Source organism: Mesoplodon mirus (genome assembly GCF_964341445.2).
Source record: "Mesoplodon mirus genome assembly, chromosome: 17".
NCBI lineage: Eukaryota > Metazoa > Chordata > Mammalia > Artiodactyla > Ziphiidae > Mesoplodon > Mesoplodon mirus.
Window position 1 is genome coordinate 66,518,330 of NC_138993.1, and position 25,436 is coordinate 66,543,765.

The 25,436-nt window shown below is 44.4% G+C and overlaps 1 protein-coding gene and 1 long non-coding RNA gene across 3 annotated transcripts in view; one reads left to right on the forward strand and one right to left on the reverse strand.

Annotated features, from left to right (window-relative positions):
• Positions 1–10,827: 10,827 nt before the first annotated feature.
• LOC309792360 lies at positions 10,828–14,108 on the reverse strand. Of its 2 annotated transcripts, none has more exons than XR_014291682.1 (2): positions 13,850–14,108; positions 10,828–11,334 (listed from the first exon to the last, which is right to left on the reverse strand). It is a non-coding gene; the product is annotated as an uncharacterized lncRNA (long non-coding RNA). The 2 variants fall into 2 exon arrangements; XR_014291683.1 differs by having other exon boundaries at positions 13,838–14,108.
• Positions 14,109–14,350: 242 nt separating this feature from the next.
• FARP1 (FERM, ARH/RhoGEF and pleckstrin domain protein 1) overlaps positions 14,351–25,436 on the forward strand; it is a 296,737-nt gene continuing 285,651 nt past the window's right edge. Inside the window, exon 1 of the mRNA XM_082601931.1 lies at positions 14,351–14,713. The gene's annotated coding sequence lies outside the window, so the exon portion shown is untranslated. The remainder of the gene's footprint in view (positions 14,714–25,436) is intronic.

The window sequence follows — 25,436 nt, forward strand, 5'->3', positions numbered from 1 at the left end:
ACCAGAGCAAAACTGGTTACAGTCAGTGGAATGAGGAAATTCCAAGGGAAAGGGAAAGTTAGGGAGACAGAGATCACTGACTAGGTCAACCGCCACTTCCCAGCACTTCCCTTGGATGTTTGGGTTTTGTCTTTCCTGTATTTTTAAAGAAGGATGTTTCATTTACATAAGCGCTTTAGTTGTTTGATTCTATTTATCCCTCCCAAAAGCCATATGAAGAAGCAACTTTCATCTGCACAAATGCAGACACAAGGGCTATGAAAAATGAAGTTAGGTGTCCAAGTTTACATGGCCAGTAGGTAACAGAGCCAAGATAAATAAATATAAATATTTATAAATATAAATATAAGAGATATATTTATATAAATAAATATAAATATAAGAGAAATTCTGGCTAGTGAGGGGAAAGTTGGACAGCATCAATTCTAAGGTCTACTGATAACTTCTAAGAATGTTGATTCACAGCAATAGTAGCAAGGCTTTCACGTAATATCTTTTTTATAAATACCTTGAAGTACTTCTCATATATTCCCATTTTATTTTGTATGTTATTCTAAGATTTTTTAATATAATATAAAAAATATTTTTAAAAAGACAAAATAATATTCATGTTCTGATCCGCCCTTCCAGAACTACTGGTTTTCATGGACGTGTGTTTCTTTCAAATACTTCTATTCTTCCTTTTAAATATCAAAAGTTCAAATTGTAGTATATCAGAGAGTACCTATCTTAGAGACTCCCCAAATTTTACCATGTCTACCTCTGTACAGAGATTTTTCCCCCCTTTCTTCCAGTAAGGATTATTAGGTTGAAGTCAGATTCCGGGTTTTGTTTTATTTTGTTTTTCTACCACTTACACTGTAATTTGCATTCTGTTCGCCTGTCATTCTCCTTGACTGTTTTGTGTGCCCTACGTGTAGTATTCAGCACACAGCAGAGTCTCCGTTTCCTGGGCCCCTGTTCTATGTTTCAGTGCCTTGATCCCTCTGTGCTCTGCAAACTGGGCCCCAACTCTTCTGCTTTGGAAAAGAAAATTATTTGAGTTACATAAAGCACAATGGTCATTGTCTTTCTTTACCAACAAAGAGGTGATGAGATCGAGGGGCCAAGAAACGTGCCCAAACACTTCTAAAACTCCCCCCTCCCCACCCCATCTCAAGGGTCCTTGTGGCTAGACTAGTACTTCTACACTGACTTTGCCTTATCACCTTGCGTGGCTCTCCCTTGCAGAGGCAGAGACATGAAAACAATGACAACCACAGAAGTCCTGTGGCAGGGCTTTGCTTCTGTGGCATTAAGGAAAGGCCAGGAGGTGACACCTGCAGATCATACCCTCTTCTGATACTTGTCAAGCCATCTCAGCCCCCTGGGTGCCCCCTGATCTTTGAACGCCATGCTCAAGAACTTACAAGCCAAGTCAGCAGTCATTCAATTAGATGTGACCCTGTAGTGTCCCCAGAAGACAGGGTCTCTTCACTAGGCAGTGGACACTGAGGGGTCTGAGAAGCCTCAGTCTCAGTCATGGATGAGATGAGAAGTTATATGAACACAAAGACTAAAGGAAAACTCATAGACTTCTTGAAACAGTGTTAAGGGCTGGGTTGTGTCCCCCTAAAATTTGTATGTTGAAGTTCTAAACCCAGCATCTCAGAATGCAATTGTATTTGGAGACAGAGGTTTTAAAGGGGTGATTAAGTTAAAATGAAGTCATTAGGATGGGCCCTAATCAAATAACACTGGTATCCTTCTAAGAAGAGATCTGAACACAGACACACACCAAGGGAAGATGATGTGAAGAACAGGGAGAAAATGGCCATCTGCAAGCCAAGGAAAGAGGCCTCAGAAGAAACCAACCCTGCTGGCGCCGTGAGTCTGAGGACTTCTAGCCTCCAGAACTGTGAGAAACTTTGTTGCTCAAGACACCCAGTCTGTGGTGCTTTGTTATAGCAGCCCCAGGAAACCAGTACACAAAGGTTACCCTCATATTTGAGGACGCTTAAGTTAGAATCAAATCAGAAACAAATAAACATTGCAATATGGGGTTTACAAAAGTGACGGTCACAGTATTCTTTCTGTATGGCAAAGATACTACCGACCGTAGATGATTTAGTAGCATGACAGTTAGCGAGACCCACTCCCTGTTTTCCTGACCTCTAGCCATGGGATCCCTGAGTCTTAGTCCTTGGATGTCTAACTTTACTCACCCTCTTGGTGACCCCATCTGTTCTTTCGCTTTAAGTGCGATCTAGATGATTTTAACTTACATCTGAGTCTGCTCAGGCTGCCAAAAAAAGTAACATAGACTGGGGGTTTAGACAATAGAAATTTATTTTCTCACTCTTCTGGAAACTGGAAGTCCAAGACCAAAGTGCTGCCCATTCAGTTCCTGCTCAGGGCTCTCTTCCTGGCTTATAGATGGCCACCTTCTTGCTGTGTCCTCACATGGCCTTTCCTTCCTGCCTGTGCATGGAGAGAAGGAGATCAGTCACTCTCATTTTCTCTCTCTCTCTCTTTCTCTCCTCCTCCTTCTCCTTCTTTATCTTCTGGCACTAATCCCATCATGGGGGCCCCACCCCCATTACATCATGTACCTCTAATCACCTCCCAAAGGCCCCATGTCCAAATACCATAACGTTGGATTGGGGATTGGGGTTTCAAAATATGAGTCTTGGACAAACATTTAACCCATAACAACTTCTTTTTTTTTTTAAATTAATTTATTTTTGGCTGCATTGGGTCTTCGTTGCTGCACGGCAAGCAGGGGCTACTCTTCATTGTGGTGCGTGGGCTTCTCATTGCAGTGGCTTTTTTTGTTGCAGAGCATGGGCTCTAGGCACATGGGCTTCAGTAGTTGTGGCTTGCGGGCTCTAGAGCGCAGGCTCAGTAGTCGTGGCGCACGGGCTTAGTAGCTCCATGGCATGTGGGATCTTCCTGGACCAGGGCTTGAACCCATGTCCCCTGCATTGACAGGCAGATTCTTAACCACTGTATCACCAGGGAAGTCCACAAATTCTAAATTTTTAACTCTTGTCTGGACCTCTCCCCTGAGACTCTCTGTCCACCTGCCTCCTGACATCTCCTCTTGGATACTGAATGGACAACGTAAACTCAGCATGCTCAACACTGAACAGATCTGTCCCCCAAACCTGCTCCTTCCCCCAGTCATCTCCAACTCAATAAATGGCAGCTCCACTCTTCCAGTCGCCAGAAACCTGGAGTCATCCTTGACCCCTCCTTGTCCCCCTCACACCCCACTTCTGGGCTGTCAGTGGCTCATCTTGGCTCCGCCTTCACAAGATGTCCAGACTCTGACCATTTCCCATCACCTCCACCATTACCCCTTGGGCCACACCACCCATCATCACTCACCTGGACACCTGCTTTCACCCTTGTTGTCAACTCATGACACAATAATCAGAGAGATCATGTACAAGTCCGATGGTGAACCTTCTCTACTTAAAATTCCCCAATTGCTTCCCACCTCACTCTGAGTGAAAACCAAGTTTGCATCATTCTCTCTTGTTCTGCTTCCTTCACCTGTGTCTCCAACTCCTGTGAGTCCAGCCCTGCTTCCTCTGACCCAGACACACTAGCCTCCTGCTCTTCTGCAGACACACCAGGCACTTTCAGTGGCTCCTCTCTCTGCCTAGACTGCTTCCCCCCAACCCCCAAATCCATATGGATACATCTTATGTTTCACATAAATGGATATTTCTTGTTTTTCTCCTTCACTGTCTTCTGGTCTTTTCTGGAATTGCCCCTTCTCATAGGCCTTCCCAACCACCCTTATGCAAAATCTCAGCCTCCAAACACACTCACTTCCTACTCTCTGTATTATTGTTAATTTTCCGAGGATTTTTTTTTTATCATTTCAGATTTTACTTATATACTATGTGTATTTGCCTTCCCCAACACTGGAATATAAGCTCCTTGAGGTTAAGAATTTTTGTCTGTACTATTCTCTATTCCCAGTGCTTGAAACAATACCTGGCACATAGTGGTTGCTCAATAAATATCCCGCAATTGACTAAGTCATATTTTTCTGTCTCTAGCTCTCCTCTGGAGGGAAAGCTGAGGAGATGATGGGTGTGGTAGGCACAGTAATGGCCCCACAATGATGTCCACGTCCTCATCTCTAGAACCTGTGATTATGTTATATGGTGTGGTAAAAGGGACTTTGCAGATGTGATTAATTTAAGGGTCTTGCAATGGGGAGATTATCCTGGATTGTCCAGCTGGGCCCAGTGTAATCACAAATGTCCTAGTAAGAGGAAGGCAGGAAAGTCAGAGTGAGAGGAGGAGATGTGTTGTGGGAAGCGGAGGTAAGAAGGATGCTGGGCCATGCTCCAAGGGATGCAGGCATCCTCCAGAGGCTGGAAAAGCAGGAAACGATTCTCCTCTAGAGCCTTCATAGGAGGGCAGCCTTGCTGACAACTTTTTTTTCCAGCCTTATTGAGGTATAATTGACAAATAAAAATTGTATGTATTTAGGGTGTACAACGTGATGATTTAGTATATGTATACATTTTGGAATGATTACCACAATTAACACATCCATCACCTCACATAGTGACTTTGTGTATGTGTGTGTGTGTGTGCTGAGCACACAAGATCTATCTTAGCAAATTTCAAGCATACAAGCCAGTATTATTAACTATAGTCACCATGCTGTACATTAGATCACCAGAACTTATTCATCTTATAACTGAAAGTCTGTACCCTTTGACTAACATCTCACCCCCACAGCCCCTGGCAACCACCATTCTACTTTCTACTTCTATGAGTTTGACTTTTTTAGATTCTACATATAAGTGAGATCATGTTTTTCTGTGTCTGGCCTATTTCACTTATAATGTTGTCAAAAATGGCAGAATTTCCTTCTTTTTTAAAGCTGAATGGTATGTGTGTGTGTGTGTGTGTGTGTGTGTGTGTGTGTGTGTGTTTCACATTTTCTTTATTACTTCATCCCTTGACAGACACTTAGGTTATTTCCATATTTGGCCATTATGAGTAATGCTGCAGCAAACATGGTGTTTCTCTTCAAGATACTGATTTCATTTCCTTCCGGTAAATACCCAGAGGTGGAATTTCTGGATCATATGGTAGTTCTATTTTTAATTTTTTGAGGAACCTCCATACTGTTTTCCATAGTGGCTGTACCAATTTATAGTCCCACCAACAGTGTACAGGGGTTTCTTTTCTCCACATCCACACTAACGCTTGTTAACTCTTGTCTTTTTGAGAATAGCTATCCTAACAGGTGTGAAATATCTCATTGTGGCTTTGTTTTGGCATTTTCCTGATGATTAGTGTTGTTGAGCATCTTTCATACACTTGTTGACCATTAGTATATCTTCTTTGGAAAAATGTCTATTCAGACCTTTTGCCCATTTTTTTTTACGAGATTGTCCAATTTTTGTAAAAAAATATTGACATATGTCGTGAATTTTTAAATTTATTTATTTATTTGTTTATGGCTGTGTTGCATCTTCATTTCTGTGCGAGGGCTTTCTCTAGTTGTGGCAAGCAGGGGCCACTCTTCATCACAGTGCGCGGGCCTCTCACTGTCGCGGCCTCTCTTGTTGCGGAGCACAGGCTTCAGACGCGCAGGCTCAGTAGTTGTGGCTCATGGGCCTAGTTGCTCTGCGGCATGTGGGATCCTCCAAGACCAGGGCTCGAACATGTGTCCCCTGCATTGGCAGGCAGATTCTCAACCACTGCGCCACCAGGGAAGCCCTTTTTGCCCATTTTTAATCAGTTATTTGTTTTTTGTTATTGAGTTATACGAATTCCTATGTATCTTGAATATTAACCCCTTATCAAATACATGGTGTTTTTTTTCTTTTTTTTTTTTTTCGGTACGCGGGCCTTTCACTGTTGTGGCCGCTCCCGTTGCGGAGCACAGGCTCCGGACACGCAGGCTCAGCGGCCGTGGCTCACGGACCCGGCTGCTCCGCGGCATGTGGGATCTTCCCGGACCGGGGCATAAACCCGTGTCCCCTGCTTCGGCAGGCAGACTCTCAACCACTGCGCCACCAGGGAAGCCCCAGCCTTATTTTTTAAAATTTATTTCACTAAAGTATATTTGGTCTAGTGTTGTGTTAATTTCTGCTGTACAGCAAAGTCATTCAGTTATACATATATATGTACATATATACTTTTTATATTCTTTTCCATTATGGTTTATTACAGGATATTGAATATAGTTCCCTGTGCTATACAGGGGGACCTTGTTGTTTATCCATCCTATATATAATAGTTTGCATCTGCTAATCCCAAACTCCCAATCCATCCCTCCCCTACTCCCCCTCCCCCTTGGCAACCACAAGTCTGTTCTCTATGTCTGTGAGTCTGTTTCTGTTTTATAGATAAGTTCATTTGTGTCATATTTTAGATTCCACATATAAGTGATATTACATGGTATTTGTCTTTCTTTCTGACTTACTTCACTTAGTATGATAATCTCTAGGTCCATCCATGTTGCTGCAAATGGCATTATTTCATTCTTTTAATGGCTGAGTAGTATTCCATTGTATATATGTACCACATCTTATTTATCCATTCCTCTGTTTATGGACATTTAGGTTGTTTCCGTGTCTTGGCTATTGTGAATAGTGCTGCTATGGACATAGAGGTGCATGTATCTTTTTGAATTATACTTTTGTCTGGATATATGCCCAGGAATGGGATTGCAGGATCATATGGCAACCCTATTTTTAGTTTTTTTGAGAACCTCCATACTGTTTTCCATAGTGGCGCTACCAATTTACATTCCCACCAACAATGTAGTAGGGTTCCCTTTTCTCCACACCCTCTCCAGCATTTATTTGTAGATTTTTTTTTTTTTTTTTTTTTTTTTGCGGTACGCGGGCCTCTCACTGCTGTGGCCTCTCCCGTTGCGGAGCACAGGCTCCGGACGCGCAGGCCCAGCGGCCATGGCTCACGGGCCCAGCCGCTCCGCGGCACATGGGATCCTCCCAGACCGGGGCACGAACCCGCATCCCCTGCATCGGCAGGCGGACTCCCAACCACTGCGCCACCAGGGAGGCCCTATTTGTAGATTTTTTAATGATGGCCATTCTGACCCACATGAGGTGGGACCTCATTGTAGTTTTGATTTGTATTTCTCTAATAATTAGCAATGTTAAACATCTTTTCATGTGCCTGTTGGCCATCTGTATGTCTTCTTTGGAGAAATGTCTATTTAGGTCTTCTGCCCATTTTTAATTGACATTATTTTTAAATATATTTCAAGGTACATGACATCAGTGCTTTTCCCTAAATACCTCAGCGTGTATATTGAACTAGAGTTCGATATTTGTTCTATTTCATTTCTTTTCAGATAATGTTTACATATGATGAAATGTACAAATCTGAAGTGTATATTCCCTAAGTTTTGACAAACTCATCTGTCTGACCCAAACCTCTATCAAGGTACATTCCCATAACTCCAGAAAATTCTCTCATGTACCCTTCCAGTCCTCACCCTCTGCACTTCAAAGACAACCTCCATTCTGATTTTTTCTCCATGTATTTGGTTTTGTCGTAAAACTTCATACAAATAGAAAAGTACGATATGTACCTTTTTGTGTGTAAAGTTCCTTTCACTCAGCAAAATGTTTTTGAGATTCATCCGTGTTTTGCATTTATCAGAAGTCCATTTCTTTTTCTTGTTGAGTTGTTAAGTCCATTGTGTACGATTATACCACTGCTTACTTTTTTTTTTTTTTTTTGCTGTACGCGGGCCTGTCACTGTTGTGGCCTCTTCTGTTGCGGAGCACGGGCTCCGGACGCGCAGGCTCAGCGGCCATGGCTCACGGGCCCAGCCGCTCTGTGGCATGTGGGATCTTCCCGGACCGGGGCACGAACCCGTGCCCCCTGCATCGGCAGGCGGACTCTCAACCACTGCACCACCAGGGAGGCCCCACTGCTTACTTTTTCACTCTCCTGTTGATGGGCGTGTTTGTCTCCCGACCCCGTTTTTTTAGTTTTACGAATAAAGCTGCTATGATCATTTTCGTACAAGTCTTTTTTGTGCACTTAGGTTTTTGTTTTTCTTGGTTAAATACATAGGAGTGGAATTTCTCAGTCTCACAGTAAGTATACCACTGATAATACACAAATCTACTCTAATTTTAAGCAGTTCTAGGAAAGGAAAATCCTCTCTCTCTCTTTCTCTTTTTGGTGTTGCAAAACTTCTAACTGTAATAAAATTAACTTCAGATTACTGTCATTTAGGTCCATTTTTCTTGGTTACTCCTCATTCAGAGTTAAAACAGAAATATTTAGAGGTGCTCTGTGATGAGGCATTGCACATTTATTTAGGTTATGTTTGAATGTATGATAGGGATTTTAATTTGTTCAAGGATAGAAATTATTTCATAAATGATATGCCTTTATTTCCTCCTTTTCACTAGTAGTCTCAATCTGTATGAAAAGGATAAAAAGGAATAGTTTAATCAAGTACCAGTTTCTTGCTATGTTTGTTCATCTTCAACCCCTTTACTGATGAGCTAAAGAACAGGGCTCTTCTTGCTGGGAAAAGCACCATCCCACTGCTTAGGGAAAAGGTGTGGCTTTAGATTGAACTCACTTTCTTTTCAAGAATTAGGAGTTGCATTTAAGCAGGCTTGATCCCATGCAGGAGGATAAAGAAACTGCTAACGTCCAGTTCATCAAAAAGATTTCCCCCCCAGAGATGGTGGTAATTTGGGAGTTGAGAGAGCTGATTGCCTTTAGCTTAGATACATCGAGGGAAGAGGGAAGTAAAGCTGGGAGATGCAGCTGTCCTTGTGACCAGCTGTCCCTCATCTCATCCAGGTAGGAGCAACTAGGTGATTTCTTTTAAAATTTATCCTTTGATGATTCTTCAGTGTGCATTAGACTTATGGATTTTAGCAGCAATTGTTGGGGAGGAGAGTGGGGTGGGGAAGAACATTTTTCTTTATTTTTGCCTTAAAATGTGTGGAGGTCCAATTTAAAGGAGGGGGTAATTATGCAAGTACATATGGAATTCCTACTGCCTATTTCTAAGCATTAGAGTGATTTTGTATGGGCTATCACACATACCTACAGCCCGAAGAGATTTGCTATCTTGACCATGGACACACACACACACACACACACACACACACACAATTTCCCTGCTCATTCCTACTTCAACTCTCAATGCATTTCTGAACGATGAAAAATGCTTCACGTAACCATCAACAATGATATACCTTCCCCTTAGGTATCATTTCCTTCTCTGAGAATCAAAAGGTGAGAACACAGGCCAGATTCAAAATGATTCCAATCCATGACCTTCCTCTGGTTTCCTCCTAAATGTCTCCTTTTGAAAGTGAAGTGGAAAAAATATGACCAAAAGTCCTTACTTTTTATCTATTCTATTTTCTATCCTAAAAGAAGTACGTGTTTAATACTTTTCTCCAGCTGTCTTAGATTTATGAATATAGAGGCAAAACACAGCATAACCACTCAGAGCATCGCCTCTGGAGTCTGCCTGCCTGAGTTTGAATCACCTTCTCTGCCATTTACTAGCTATGTGAACTTGGCTAAGTTACTTAGCCTCAGCTGTAAGATGGACATAATAATATATTTCCTACTTTACAGGGTTGATGTGTCAGTTAAATGAGTTAACACTCACTAAGTTCTAACAACTATATGTTTTAGCTATTATTATTATTGTACGTAGAAAAGAAGAAACTTTAGAAGGAGTTATAGTTGAGGGTTAAAATTTCAAAGCAATTCTAATCAAAGTGCAGTATGTTTATTTTTAGAACTTGACAAAATGATGCTAAAGTTCATCTGGAAAAACAAATACTAAGGCCAGCCAGGAAAACTGTGAAATTATAGAGTATAAGTTCTATCAGAGGGTAAAATATATTATGAACATTTTGTTACTGGGACAAGAATAGGCAGCTCAGTGGAAAAGAATATGGACTCTACTATATGACAAAATCGGCATTTCAAACAAGTGTAGAAGAGATGGATTATTTAAATGGTGTCTGTTTATCCTCTTGGAAAAAAGAAAAGTTGGATCTGTGTCTCATTTCTTATGCCCAAATAAATACTGTATAGATTGATTTTATAATACAAAAATAAAACTGTTAAAGTGTGAAAATATAGTGATTTTTAAAAAGGCTTGAGTGGGGAAAACTTTTCAAGCATGATGCAAAAATGTGAAAACAGAAAAGCAAACAGATAAATCTGACAGTACAAAAGTTAAGAACCTCTTGTTGCAAAAAAAGCACCATAAACAAAGTCAAAACGGAAAAAATATTCACTATATGATAGCAAAGGGCTAATTTCCTTAACTATCAATATAAAGATATTAAGAATCAACAAAAAAGACAAATACCCCAAGGGCAAAATGAGCAAAGGATATAAAAGTTGATGGATAAAGAAATATCAATGGATAATTTTAAAGTAACTTTCCATTTTACCTATAAAACTGACAAATTTTAAAAGTTTGCCAATACCCAGTGTGGGCTTAAAGTGTAAGTAGGGCTTCCCTGGTGGTGTAGTGGTTAAGAATCCACCTGCCAATGCAGGGGACATGGGTTCAAGCCCTGGTCCAGGAAGATCCCACATGCCACGGAGCTACTAAGCCTGTGCGCCACAACTACTGAGCCTGCGCTCTAGAGCCCGCGAGCCACAACTACTGAACCTACGTGCCACAACTACTGAAGCCTGCGCACCTAGAGCCCGTGCTCCATAACAAGAGAATCCACCGCAATGAGAAGCCCACGCAACACAACAAAGAGTAGCCCCTGCTCACTGCAACTAGAGAAAAGCCCGCGCACAGCAACGAAGACCCAACGCAGCCCAAATAAATAAATTTATTTATTTAAAAAACGAAGTGTAAGAAGTAAGCATTCTCAAGCACAGTTGGTTAGTGGGTATCCTGGTTATCTATTGCTTCATAGAAAGCCACGCAAACTTTAAGAGCTTAAAATAATTTTATCATGGATTTTGTGGATCAGGAATTTGGAAAGGGCACAACAGAGATGGCTCTTCTTTGCTTCATGGTGTCCTTAGCTGGTAGGACCGAAAAGGCAGGGGGTGGCCAGCATCGCTGAGGAACGGGATAGGGCTGGAGAACCCTCTCCAAAACACTTCTTTACTCACTTCCTGGTTCCTGGTCTGAGATGGTGAAAGATCTGGGACCGGCAGCTGGAGCATCACTGTGCGGCCTCTTGCTTGTAGTGGTCCTCATCTAACTGACAGCTCATAGTCTCATGTCCAGAGATCAGCACTGCCCCAAACAGAGAGACTTCTCCGACCCAGAAACGTGGTGGTGGTGGTGGTGTGTTTGGGGGGAGGGGGTGGTAACTGTGGAATAAGAAGTTTCATTTCACTGTGACACGTCATCACTTTAGTATAAAAGATTTACACACACGCACTTGTTTAAGCTTAGAAAGTTTCTGAAAGACTAAAAACTGATGGGAAAATGATTTCTGAGAAGTGAAATTGGGGATGTGGGGAAGGGTCCCTTACGTGCTTTATGCTTTACCTAATACCCTTCTACACTGTTTAATTATTTCTTAATTTATCATGTACACACATTTATTGTAATAAAAAATAGCTAAAATCAATAAAAGGAAAAGTTAAGAACAGGACAACTACTTAATTCAGGAAGATTTCTAAGTAACCTGCTGGCATGGGTTATAAAGGGGACCTAGGTAATTATACATTTTTATAATCATAAATCTGAAAATGAGGCATAAATGACACAAAATGACAAGGAAACACCTCAGTTTTTCAGGGGTTGATTTTCCAGATGGCACATTTTCCAGGCCAGGTAGCTCTGGCTTTTTAGGTAAAGGAATTTAAAAAATGTTTTCAATGAGATTAAGTACAAAACCCAGAATGCTTGTGAGAGCTGGAAGGAACTGGGGGAATTGGCTCTCCCAGCGGGAGCCCCCAGACCTGCCCTCCTCTTTCTTTTCCTTTCTCCCCACTGGCTACTACCCTCTGCCTGTAAAGCCTCAGACTGTGTCCTTTAAAAATCACCTTCCCTCAAAAACAAAATCAAAAAAAAAAAAAAAACAACCAGCATCAGATGTTATGTATTCAATATTATGATCATACACATGCTAAGAGCGAAACGACACAAACTTTATTCCAGACATAGAAAGAAGATGATGAAAAAAAAAAAAAGAAGATGAAATAAACACTGTAGCATGTGGAAAATGTCTTCCAAAGAGAGTGACTGGGTAAATGTCACTTTTCTAATTTTTTGTGATTTCTACAAGTTTTTCGGTTTTAGCTGTAAGGTATGGCATAGCACCTTGCTTGCTACTGGGTGAAGTGCCCAGACTAGCAAAAAAACAAAACAAAAACAAGAAAACCAAGAAAAACTGGAGGGCTTGTTAGAATATCGTGCCTCAAGCTTACTAAACCAGATCTGCATTTACCAGAATCCCAGGTCTGCCACAGACCTGGCCACACACTGGAATCACCTCCAGAACTTTAACAATACCGATGCCTGGGTTCCCACCCCAGAAATCCTGATATATTTGGCTGGCGTGAAGCCTGGGCGTTGCGGGTTTTTTTCAAGTCTGATGTGATTCTGTGATTCTGAGACCCAGTACTCTAATTTGGTGGTTCTCAAAGTGTGGGCCCAGAGCCCCCTGGGAACCTGTTAGAAAGGCACATTCTCAAGCCCACTCCAGACTCCCTTTCCTGGAGTTTCTGATTCAGTAAGTCTTTGAATCAGCCGGCAAGGCAATTCTGATGCCCACTGAGGTGGGAGAACCCGAGAAGGTAGGTCTGGGGAGGGGCCCAAGAATTTATATTTCTTAAAGTTTCCGGGTGCTGCTACCGCTACAGGTCCGAGAAGCACACTCAGAGAATCACCGACACCTCTGCTCTATGGTTTGTCCAGAGCCACGCCTCCAGCCCACTATTGCTTCTCTTCGATGACAAACTTCCCATCCGCTGTTCTTTTCAGGTTTGAGGCCCAGATGACCCTTTTTACTTCCACCTTCTCCAAATATACAGGCGTTAAAAAAAAAAATACAGTCAGCACCTCAAACTCAAAATATGTCTCTTTGCTCCAGAAACTACTCACACTAGCTCCGCACAGGTGCCCCCGTCCCTCTCCGGCACCGTGTTCCCGTGTGGACCACTGTCCCACAGGGGCCCCTGTCCTGCTCCTCTTTGAGTTCAGTCGTGGCCTCTCCCAAGAAACCTGCCTCCAGACTGGAGGTCGAAAACTTCTCTAAGGCGCAAAACGAGCAGGGTTCTGGGGTCAGCGGCCGTCAGGGGCGGGTGCCCACTAGCCTCGGCATCTAGCAGAGGGTCGCTTTCGTTTCTAACCTGCCGCGCGTCCTTTTCCCTCCACGTGCAGCGGGCCCATCCACAGCGAGGAGGAGAAAGGGCAACAGCAGGGGCTGAGGAAAGGCGGAGGGGGGTGGTAAGGCGGCAGCTCCCAGCTGCAGGGGGGGACAGGGACCTTCCCCCCTTAGGTGCCTGCCTGCTGGGTCTTGATCTTGCTCCCTCCTCCAACGAGTTCCGGGAGCTCTGAACAGGAATCTACCTATTTCACTCCTTTCCCCCGCGGGGCACTGCTCCTGTCCTCGGAGGGGCGAGTAGGGGTGGGGATTGTCGGGGGATTCGCGGTGGGTGGAGGACGCGGGGCCGCGGCGGGGGGAGGGGAGGTGACAACTGCCCCTCCGGGATTAAGTCCCTCGTAGCCCAGGGTGGTGCCGGAAGCCCGCTCCTGTGGCCACGGGGGAGGGGTGGTGCTCGCGGGTCCCTGCGAAGCGCCGCTGTCCGCGCGACAGCGTAAAGTCGTAGGTGGGCACCCGGGCGGGGCTCCCCCTTGCACAACCTCAACAGCGACCTGCAGAGTCCGCGCCACCGATCCTCCTCCAGCTGCTCCTGGTGTTGCCCGTGCGCTCGTCTCCCGCTGCCTTAGCTCGCTTTCAACCACAGAGGCTGGACTGGCGCGTCCCTGGTGGCGCAGCGCACTCCGCTGAGCTTCCTGCGCTCGGCCGCGCGGCGCCGAGCGGAGAGACCGGCTCCGGCCGTAGGACCAAGTAAGGCGCGGATCGGAGGTGGGCTCGCCCGGCCGGGGAGGGGCGCTCGGGCGGGCGGCCCCTCGGCGCACCTGCCCCCGGGGCGGGGCGGAGTGGGGCGGGGCGCGCCGGCGCGCAGGTCGCGGGCGCGGACGCTGGAGGGGGCTGTGGCTCTCTCGCTGTCCCCGCGGCTCGGGCTTCGCGGCGCCAGGGCTCCCCCCGCTGAGGGGCCGGCCCAAGCCCGGGGAGGGGCTCGCCTTCCTTCACTTCCCGCTCGCCTGTCTGGAGGCGGCGGGGCCGGCGCGGGCGCAGGGCTGCGGGCGCTCGGCTGGCGCGCGGGGCGGGGACGCGGCCGCCGCCCGCTTTGCGCCGCTCCTCCCCGCGCGAGTGGCGCTCGGCCCGGCGTCGAGGCGGCCATGGCGACCCTGAGCCCGCTCCCCACCCACCCCGCCTGCTCCGCCCTCCCCTCCGCCCCGCGCCACCTTTGATGGCTCGGACCTCGGCCGGCCACCGCCAGCCCCGCTCGCGTGTCCGCGCCGCCGCCGCCGCCCCCGCCGCCCGCGGGTATTAATAGCCGAGCGTCCCCGCCGCACGCGCAGCCGGAGCCGCCGCGCCCTCGGCCGCCGGGAGCTCGGAGCTGCGGAGCCCGGAGGCCGGGAGTGAGAGCCGGAGCCGCCTGCGCCGTGGAGGTAGGAGGCGCGCGGCGAACAATGATCCCGGCGGACTGGCGGCAACTTGTGCGAGTCGGGCGCCCGGAGCCGACCGACCGGGGCGCGGGTGGAGGCAGCTGCGTGGCCCGCGGGTCCTGCCCGGAGGACGGCGCGGCGGGTGGGATCGGGCTTCCCCTACTGAGGCGGGAGAGTCGCCCTCCGGGCCCGGGGCAGCCCGGCAACAATAGCCGGAGCTCGGGGGCCTCCGGGCTCCGCGCCGCCCCTTGCACCCTCCTCTCACCTCCGGGGACTCGGGCTGCGGGCTCCGCGCGCGTCCCCTCTCGCCTCCCCCGCCCCGCGGCGCCCTTCCCCCTCTTCCTCCCATCCCACCCGGCGCGCTGACAGCGCCGGACGCGGCTTCCGGACCTCCGGCTGCAATCTCGGCCCCTGCGACCGACCGCGGGCCGGGGAGGTGGCCTTTGGCGCCGCTGACACCGCGCTGCCGGGTGCCCTCCGCTCGCCCACGCCGGCGCGAGGACCCCGGTGGGTGACAAAGAGGAACACGCCCTCCGCCTAAGTTAGATTTTGTCCCTCTTTGCCGCCAACCTTTATGAAGAGCAAAGTTTTTTTTCTTTCTTTTTTCCTTTTTTTTTTTTTTAAGCAAAGGACAGAGATTTTTGTGGTGAGCATTTCCAAACAACAACTTCTGATTGTGGTTTTACGATTTAAGTTCCGGAAACTTTAGCTGTGTGATCCTGCTAGACCTTTGAGAGTGTGTGCGTGCGTGTGTGTGTGTGTGTGTGTGTGTGTGTGTGTGTGTGTGTTTTGTTTGAGGGGAAAAAAAATGAGTTCCCCGTAATCAGTCTGGATGTCGTTTATGGCAGTTGGAGCCCAGCTGGAGTCTGTGCAGGATCCCCCAGAAACGAGGGAGGTGAGGCGCACAAAGAAACGAGGACCCTGGTATCAGATCAGCCCCTTGCGATGTGGAGAGATTGCCTTTCATCTGGAATAGTTTAGCCGGCCCAGCCTGTCTCTGATTCTTCTGGAGTACCATGGTGGCCTCTGGCTGTTTCATTTTATTATTGTTGTTGATGTCTTTCCTGTTAGTTTCCCAGGTTTGACTTGCTCAGCCCCGCCCTCCCCTGTTTCACGGTTCCCCCTTAGCCATGGTTTTTGGGGACCCCCATCTCCCCCACCCAGCAGGCAGGGTCTTCAGCAGAGCCAAACCCCAGCCTAGCAGTGGGTTAGGTTCACTGTGCTTTGCTTGTGGTGACTTGGCCAAGCCCATTCCAGAACATCTTCCAGCATTGTCTTGCTTTTCTTATTCAGTCTAAACAGGACAGAAAGGAGGAAGAAAGGCCTTTTTGGTCCTGAGAGCTTTGGGACATTTGCCTTAAAAAATTGTCCTCATTGTTGCCATCAGGCAGGCCCTTCTGAAGTCTCCTACCTTTGGTTGTCTTCCCACATTCCACAGCCTTCTGGCCGGGGGTTTACCTTCAGCCTTTCCTGGGGGTTGGTCTTCTGGGTTTGACAGTTTCTGATGATGCTCTTCGTGTGGGTTCAGCATCCACATGGCTCACTTTATATTCCTGCAGCATCGTTCTGCAGCAAGGCACCAATATTGGAGTTACTCCAAGCACAATGAAACGTTTGTGTTTTTAGAATGTCTGGCTAATAGAGCTGCTTCTGGGTAACATGAAGAGACACATTATTGGCCAGTGGCTGGCTTACTGGCCGAGGTGTTGGTGGAAATAGTGAGCTGCTAGGCTAGTGCTTCCCAGAATCTCTTCTTTCTTTTACGTGGACGAGAAACTTGAAATACTTGGTGATGGTGTAGCTGTGCTCCATAGGGTCACAGATTCGGTAGCATGCCCCCTGTGAGTTGGGGTGTGGTTTTTCATTTAAGGTGTTCTTCCCCTGTGGGAATCCTGAAGGTAGGTTTATAATGTCCCTTTTCACATAGTTAGTCTTTTTCTGGAATTTTATACAGGGATTGAATTCCTTAGGTCTTAATAGAATACTAATGGTACTCTGCGGGCCACATTTACCAAAAGGAGATTTAAAAATCTATCCTAGATCACTTTCTTCCGGTAGGTTGCAGTTATGCCATAATTATCTTAAGACCATGAGGAACCTGGGTGAATATTTTTGTTTTGCTTTTTATTTAAGAAACTGTCCAAGGAAATGGTTTTAAGAAGATAAGAATTGAATATAGTATTGAAAGGGTTAGTTTTTTTTTTTTAAGTGGAATTCATCCTCTAATATTCATTGAGCTCTAATATTCATAGAAGAGTTTAATTCATTTGGAAAATGATATGTATTTATAAGGAGGGTGCCTGTGATAGACATCAGAAAAGAAAACCTTTTTCCATCCTTGAGGAGGTTACAGAATGCTGGAGAAGAGACAGGAGCCCAATTTTTGCATACTGAACACTTTAGGAAAGACGGCATTATGGCTTTCCTAGAGGATGAGGAAAGTTGTATGGATTTGTAGGTACTTGGCTAGTGCTTTGACAGCAAAAGCTTTTGTAACTGGCCTTGCTTATTTCAGAGACCTGCCTAGTGAAATGCACTTTCCGCTTGAACTGAAGATGCTACAGACAAGAGAAGGGCTCTTATAATCCCCAAATACAGTCACTCAAGTCCTTTCTACTTTGGGTGCACAGGTATTCCAAGTGTTGCTTACCATTGCCTGGGAGGGGAGAGGGTGGGCTTTTAAAGGTTCCTGGGGCTGCACCTCTTGTATTATTTGATACTTTTGATTGAAAGGAGGGCTCTCCAAGCCTGACTATTGAATGGGAAGAGGTGGATCAACTTTTAAAAAAAATTTTTCCTTGCTTTTTAATGGTTACTTTCTGCTGTGGCCTCACTTCATCATAGGCCCCTCACACTCTGTTTCCGCCAGGTTACTGCCTTAAGCACTTCCACATGTCTGGGAAGAGCAGAGCCCAACGGTTTTCATTCAAAATTATTTGAAATACTGATTTCACCAGTCCTTTTATGCCAAATGCTGCCTTTGTTTTTAATCAAGAAGCCCCCAGAAACTGTTTATTTTAAAGTGGAGAAACTGGCTTTTTATAGGCTGCCCTCCTCCTGGTTTAAGTCAGTTAAAAATGTTTTGCCAAGTGGATACTTTGAGCAGAAGTGGACAGTTGGTACATATTAAATGTGGGTGCTCTAAGCCTTTGACACTTGTGAAATAAAACAGGGACCATCAGGTACAATGTGCCTCAGCATGCTCAGTGCTGCCTGTGAACTCAGGCAGTTTTCTTATTTAATGTGGGATGGAAATCACACGGCAAGATGGGCAATTTAATATGGGAATTCATCATTTACACTGAATTAATTTCATGTGTAAAATGGTCATATTTGTGCATACATTTTCAAACAAAAGGGCCTCAGGCCAAACTGGATTACCTTTAACTCTCTATTATGTAATATTCCTCACCAAAGAGTAACTCCACTTTATGTGTAGACTTTGGCCTTTTCATAAAGGTATCTTGGAAGACTTATAAATCCAGTATTATATGACTTTCATTTTGTGTTCTCATCGTATTAATTCAGGATCTAGTATAGTGCTTGGCACATAGCAAACCCTTTCTAAATACTTGTTGAGTGAATAAGTAAACCTAATTTTCATGTCCTTTCAAGTTATTCTTTAAGGTTTTTAAGGGAAATTTGATATTAGCCCTGACAAGTTGTTGTTCCGGGAATTTGAAAATTTGGTATTTGATTTCATTTCTGTTTTGTTCTAATTTAACAATTTAAGCTAACCTTTAAAGTTGGGTATTGTAAAAATATACAGGCTCATTTTTTAAAAATCAGACAATAAAAGCATGAAGAAGAAAGTAAAACCTACCTGAAAAAATTAGCTTCTGGGATAACGTTCCCTTTCCTTCTTAGAGATACATTTTTTAGAAGTTCCATTAGTGAGCACCTCTTGGGGGTAACCTCAGTTTTTGTGTGCCTTTAAATTTGTTCCGGAATGATAAACTACCTGGGCACGCAATTCTGGATTGTTGATCCTGTATCAGTCAACTCTCTTTTGGTTCCATTGTCGTTGTCGCAGTGTCCACTGTCAGGCTAACTGTTATTTGTCAATAGTCTGTCTTTTCTCTCTGGCTGCCTTTAAGATCCTTTGGGGTGCTGCAGTTTCACTAGGTCTAGATGTCATTTCTCCTTTACTTTTATTCCCCTCTCTCCGCCTCCATCTGCTTCTTTTCCCTCCTCCCTCCCCCTTCCTCCATCATCTTATCAGTGTGTTCCTTTCTGTTGCCCTGTAGTATTTCAGTGTCTGGATGTGCTACAATTTGTTGATCTGGTCACCCTTGGCCACTCTGGCTGTTTCCAGTTTGGGCTGTTATGAATAAGGCTGCTATGAACATTCGTGAACAAGTCTTTGTGCGGAGATCTGTTTTCCTTTTTATTGCTCGGTCTTATGATAAGTGTATGTTTATAAGAAACTGCCATCTGTTTTTCCAAAGTGTTTGTACCATTTTACATTCTCGCCAATGATATATGAGTGTTCCACGTACTGTAATCCTCATGAACACTTGAAATTATCCATCTTTTTCATTGTAGCCATTCTGGTAGATGTGTAGTGTTATCTCCTTGTGGTTTAATTTTATATTTACCTGAAAGGGAAATGCTAAGTTTTCCTGTGCTTTTTGGCCATTTGTCCATCTTCTTTTGTGCCGTGTCCATTAACACTTTGTTCTTTTTCATTGATTTTTGTCTGATTGTTTTATATAGCTTTTGAGTATAATTGACATACAATAAACTGCATATACTTAATGTCATCTTATTTTACAATTATAGGAGTTCTGTGTATATTCTATATACAAGTTCATTGTTAGATCTATGTATTATGAATATTTTTACCAGGTTATTTTTTAATCTTTTCCTCTTTTAGTGGTATCTTTTGAAGAGCAAACGTTATTAGGGAAACATTGTACACGGTCTACTTATTGAACTTATTAAAGGTCAGGGAATTTTTTCAACTTTGGAAAAATAACACATTTTTGTATGTAATACATAGACTAATATTGCTCTTTTCAAGAGGTCGGACTCCACTTACTTCATGGGGATGGAGCAGTTCTATTCTTTCCTAACTAAAACTGAGTTGAAAAGACATGAAAATGAAAAAACAAAAAAACAAACCCTGCTTATTTTGAAAATCTGGGGGAACAAAGTGTTTAAGGTTATGATCAAATAGATTTATGAAATTCCAAATTGAATTGTTTGTTCTTTTAGCACACAGAAAGATTGTGGAAAATAAATATTTTTGAAATCAATAAAAAAATGGAGCCCTGGGTAAAAGCAAGATGTAACATTCTAAAAAGAGCTTGGAATGGCATACGTAGGTGCTTGTGAAAGGAGTTTAGTTTCCGTATTTTGGCATGAATTATATAGTGTTATTTATGTATTCTCCTCATTTTCTGAACCAGATAACAAGCATTGTTGTCAGGTCAGAAAGTATGTTTTCCTGATTTTTGTTTCTCCTGCCCATAGAAGGTAAATAAGTATTGCTTGACTTGAATTAAAATTTTTGTAATGACTGAAACAGAAACAGACTCAAAGAAATAGAGAACAGACTTGTGGTTGCCAAGGGGGAGGGGGGTGGGGAAAGGATGGATTTGGGAGTTTGAGGAGGTGATTAGCAGATGCAAACTATTTTATATAGGACAGGTAAACAACAAGGGCCTACTGTAGAGCACAGGGAGCTACACTCAATATCCCGTGATAATCCAGAATGGAAAAGAAAAACAAATAAATAAATAAAATTTAAAAATTTGTATAAGGAAAACCCCATGACTTTTTTTTTTTTTTTGCGGTACGCGGGGCTCTCACCGTCGTGGCCTCTCCCGTTGCGGAGCACAGGCTCCGGACGCGCAGGCTCAGCGGCCATGGCTCACGGGCCCAGCCGCTCCACGGCATGTGGGATCTTCCCGGACCGGGGCACGAACCCGTGTCCCCTGCATCGGCAGGCGGACTCCCAACCACGGCGCCACCAGGGAAGCCCCCCATGACATTTTAGAATACAGAAGTTAGAGATTGGGATCAAAGGTAACAAGAGTTGGGAGTATAGGTGTTAAACTGTGATGTTGGGCAAGTTATTGGTGCTCTTTTCCTAAAACATCAAGGAAACTTCAAGAGTGCATTTATCTTCCAGTGACAGAATCTTTGACTAATAGCAGTGAAAGTCATCAAACAATTAGTTGCCTCAAGTAATAATAAGAAGGAAGGGGCGCCCGGTTCAATGCCTCAGCATCACCCGGGACCCAGGTCCTTTCTGTCCTTCCACCCTGCCGTCCCAGCTTGTTGCCTTTTGTACTCTGGCTTGTTGCCTAGTGGTTAATTAGACTGCTGCAGCCTGATTAGCTGTTATGGCGAAGGGCTGCTGCAGCTCCATGCTTTTTACTCTTACACATTTGGTGTCGTCGGGCCAATAGTGGCACAGCCTTCTTCACGCTCCTTTTGTCCTTAAGCAAAGTGCTTCTCAGAAGCCTCCAACATTTGTTGGTCTTTGAAGAAGGATCTGGGGAATACTTCTGTGCTCTGAAAGAGAGAGACCCAAGGGCTGGACTGAATGTGATGCCTGGAACCACAGCAGCCAAAATTGTGACTAACCTTGGGATGAAGGCAAGAGGATGATGGGCTGAAAGATGGAAGCAGAGTTCTTGTGGGTCTCACTTAGTCACTGATCTTCCTGCACCTGGAGCTCACTACACTAAGTAATAGCTAATTTTGTATACCAGATAACGCAGACCTGGAGTTAGTGTAATAAACAATAAGTTTACCCACTTTCTAATTCTGTTAGTGCCATCCAAAGCATCTTGACTGATATATTAATTGGAAGACTTTATCTTTTTAAAAAATATTTTGTCTTTTTTTGTTTTTTGTTTTTTAAATTAGGTATAGTTGACTTACAATGTTAGTTTCAGGCGTACAACATAGTGATTTGATATTTTTATAGATTATGCACCATACAAAGGTTATTTCAGTATTAATGACTATCTTCCCAGTGCTATACATTACATCCCTGTGACTGACTTATTATATAACAGGTCATTTGTGCCTCTTAATCCCCTTCGCCCATTTTGCCCGTCGCCCCGCCCTCCTCCCCTTTGGCAGCCACTAGTTTGCTCTCTGTATCTGTGAATCTGTTTCTGTTTTGTTATATTTATTCATTTGTTTTTTAGATTCCACATATAAGTGAAAATACAGTATTCATCTTTCTCTGTCTGACCTATTTCACTTAGCATAATCCCCTCCAGGTCCATCCATGTTGTCACAAATGGCAAGATTTCATTCTTTTTTATGGCTGAGTAATAGCCCATTGTGTATATAGACTACATTTTCTTTATATATTCATCTGTCAGTGGACATTTAGGTTGTTTCCATGTCTTGGCTATTGTGAATAATGCTGCAGTGAACATAGGGGTGTGTGTATCTTTTTGAATTAGTGTTATCATTTTCTTTAAATACCCAGGAGTAGAAATGCTGGATTGTATGATAGTTCTAGTTTTCATTTTTTTGAGGAGCCTCCATGCTGTTCTCCATAGTGTCTGCACCAACTTACATTCCCACCAACAGCGCTGGAGGGTTCCTTTTCTCCACCTCCTCACCAGCGCTTGTTATTTCTTGTCTTTTTGATGATAGCCGTTCTGACAGGTTGGAAGATTTGATCTCTCATCCGCCATTTAACATTATCTATGAGAAAGAGTTTATTACTGTTAATTATATGGAAAGTGGCTTAGTGATCACGTCAAGTCACTGTGAGAGATGAACTATTTTTAAGGACTTTATGTATTTGATAATGTGTGCAAATCTTGTCACTAAGTCTGCATGATTTTCACCTTTTCCTCTTACGATGGCCTTGCAGGACATCTGCTTAGCCTTGACCATTTGGGGTTTGGATAACAAGACATACTTGATGGGAATATTTCATTTCTTTAAGAAAAAAATGATGGCAGTGCCTACCATTTCTGTCAACCTAGAATGACATTTATCTGCATGTTTAATATTGCTTAGGAGATTTGTGAGGCCATTATTTATTTATTTTTAAAATAAACTTATTTATTTATTTTTGGCTGTGTTGGGTCTTCGTTGCTGCGTGCAGGCTTTCTCTACTTGCAGCGAGCGGGGGCTATTCTTCGTTGCGGTGCGCGGGCATCTCATTGTGGTGGCTTCTCTTGTTGTGGAGCACGGGCTCTAGGCACGCGGGCTTCAGTAGCTGTGGTGCACAGGCTTAGTTGCTCTGCGGCGTGTGGGATCTTCCCAGACCAGGGCTTGAACCTGTGTCCCCTGCATTGGCAGGTGGATTCTTAACCACTGCACCACCAGCGAAGTCCCTGTGAGGCCATTATTAATCAGAGATTAATATCTTCCTTTATAATCTCGCCGGATCTTTTGGTTGTCTGGCATGAAATCTTACTGGGGGCCAATGTTATTAGTAGAGTGAACTGCTTGGAAATGTCAGGATTTGGGTAAACTAAAGATTTACTACGTTGGAAAATTAGACACAGATATTTGTGAGCCTGTAAAGAAAAGTTGAATGATTTTATAATAACCGTAATCCAAGCAAATGAATTGAACGGAAAAAAGCCTGGTGAACAACTTGCAGAATATAGAGCCACAATATTTTTATCTATTTTTATTTAATTGATATGACTTTAAAAAAGAAATCTGGTCCTTCCCCCACCTCTTACTATCAAGATGGTCAACTGACCAGGGTAACTTGCATATTCACTGCTGTTTTATTTTTACTTCACTTTATGTAAGGACTTACCAATTCAACAGATATTTATTGAACAGCTGTATTGAATTACTAGTTACCATTGGTGCCACAAAAACAGGGTGCAGTTCCCTGCTCTCAGAGTGTAGCATCCAGACCAGATTGGAGAATTATCTAGATAATTACAATATAAGGTGGTATATGACCAGAGCTTTGCAAAAGGTACTGTAATCGTGGAAGTGTTCAGGATAGTAAGACATTGGATTCTGGTTGGAAGTTGCATTTAAGTTGAGCTTTCAGTAAAGAAGTGTGTTTTGTTTGTTAGCTTGTTTATTTTAGTGTTCCCTTTGTAGTCTGTTTATTATAACAGGATTAGAAAAGTATTCACTTATAAAACAGAAAGTAAAAATCCCTTGCAATCCTGCTGGTCAAAATTTATGAAGATTAAGATTTCATTTATTTCCATTTGACTTTTGGCATATTTGATATATTCCCAGTATTTTTCTCTATACATACAAACATACATTTTTTAAAAATTGGGAGAATGATGCATGTATCATTAGAAGTCACTTTCCCCCCATAACATTGTCTGAGTGTTTTCCATACTGAGTTTTCTTTGAAATGAAAATGTTCAGTGACTATATAATATCCCCCTGTATAGTTCTACATAATGAACCTAACGTTGCCCTTTATCGGTCATTTCTTCTGCCTGCAGTATTTGGCTGCAGTGACAATCTGTACATAAATCTATGGAAAAGAGGGTCTCTTGTTGCAAGGGACAGACACCCACCTTGAGTCATAGGAAGCAGAATAGGGGAATTTCGTAGCTCTCAATTCCAACCTCAGAAAGGGCAGAGGTGGGTCATCTCAGGAAGGGAGACCTGGGTCCAAAGACTCCAGCCACCTGTGGGGTTGCCCTCACAATGCCCTGCTTTTTCGCTAGGGATTGGCTTCATTTTCCTGGTTCTCTCCACTGGCACTTCGGGACAGTTTCCTGGTGATGGTGGCGCTGTCCTGCACGTTGCAGGAAGGATAGCATCCACGGCCCCGCCTTGAAAGTCAAGCGGTCCTTCAGTCACGCTGGCAGTTAGTCACAGCGTCACGCGTGTTCCATTCCCCGGGATGAAGCATTCATGCCGCTCCTGCTGGGATCAAGAATCACCTAGTTGCAGTTTGAACCCCCATCTCCACCCCTCCAGGGAAGGACTCCTGTTTAGCCCAGATGAAGGGCCCCTCTTGTGATGGGTGTGTGTGTGTGGGGGGTGTACAAGGATGGGGTGAGGGTGGGGAACAGCAGCCTTTATGGGTAGGATTGACAGGCAAAAATAAGGGGAAGAAACTTCCTGGGAGAGGGATCAAAAGGCAAGGAAGAGCAGAGATAGGCAGGAAAGGCCTCGGTCCACCACCATCCGGGGCTGTGCTGAAGCTCGCGGGTCCCCGTCACGTAAAGGTTGATGTCTGAGCCCCGAGAACAGCATTTCTAACCTGATGTTCCCTTGTGAGGGGTGTCATAGTGATTTGTCCCTGATTAGACGTTATCCCCAGACAACCTTCCTCTCGCTTGTTATTCAGACACACCTTCTGGAATGGGAGGAAAGGGGTAGAAATCGATCAAGCTTGCTCGGTGTGAGTTTATAGCAAAACTGTTCCCTGTAGAAGCCCACCAGGTAGGCTGGGATGGGAGGTGTGCCTGTGTGTTACTTTCTCCTCACTTGTGACCGCTCTTTACGTGCCCCCTTTCTCTGTTGTTGGTCAGGAGCGCTTCGTGAGCAAAGGTGTTCGTTCGTGGCAGCCCTAACCAGTCCCCAGCAAACAGGGCTGTTTCAGGGCAACCATATGTTGAGAGGGAAGATACCCATTTGTGACACAGCCAAGCCTTGCCCATTTTGCAAATTCCCAGTCAAAGCAATGTCTGTGTCTCAGTTCCGTGGGCTCACCTTTTGAGCTTATCCACAGAAGCGTTGGGGAAGCTGACTGATGCATAACTGGTTTTATACATAGAGTATCTCACATCATTAGTTATTT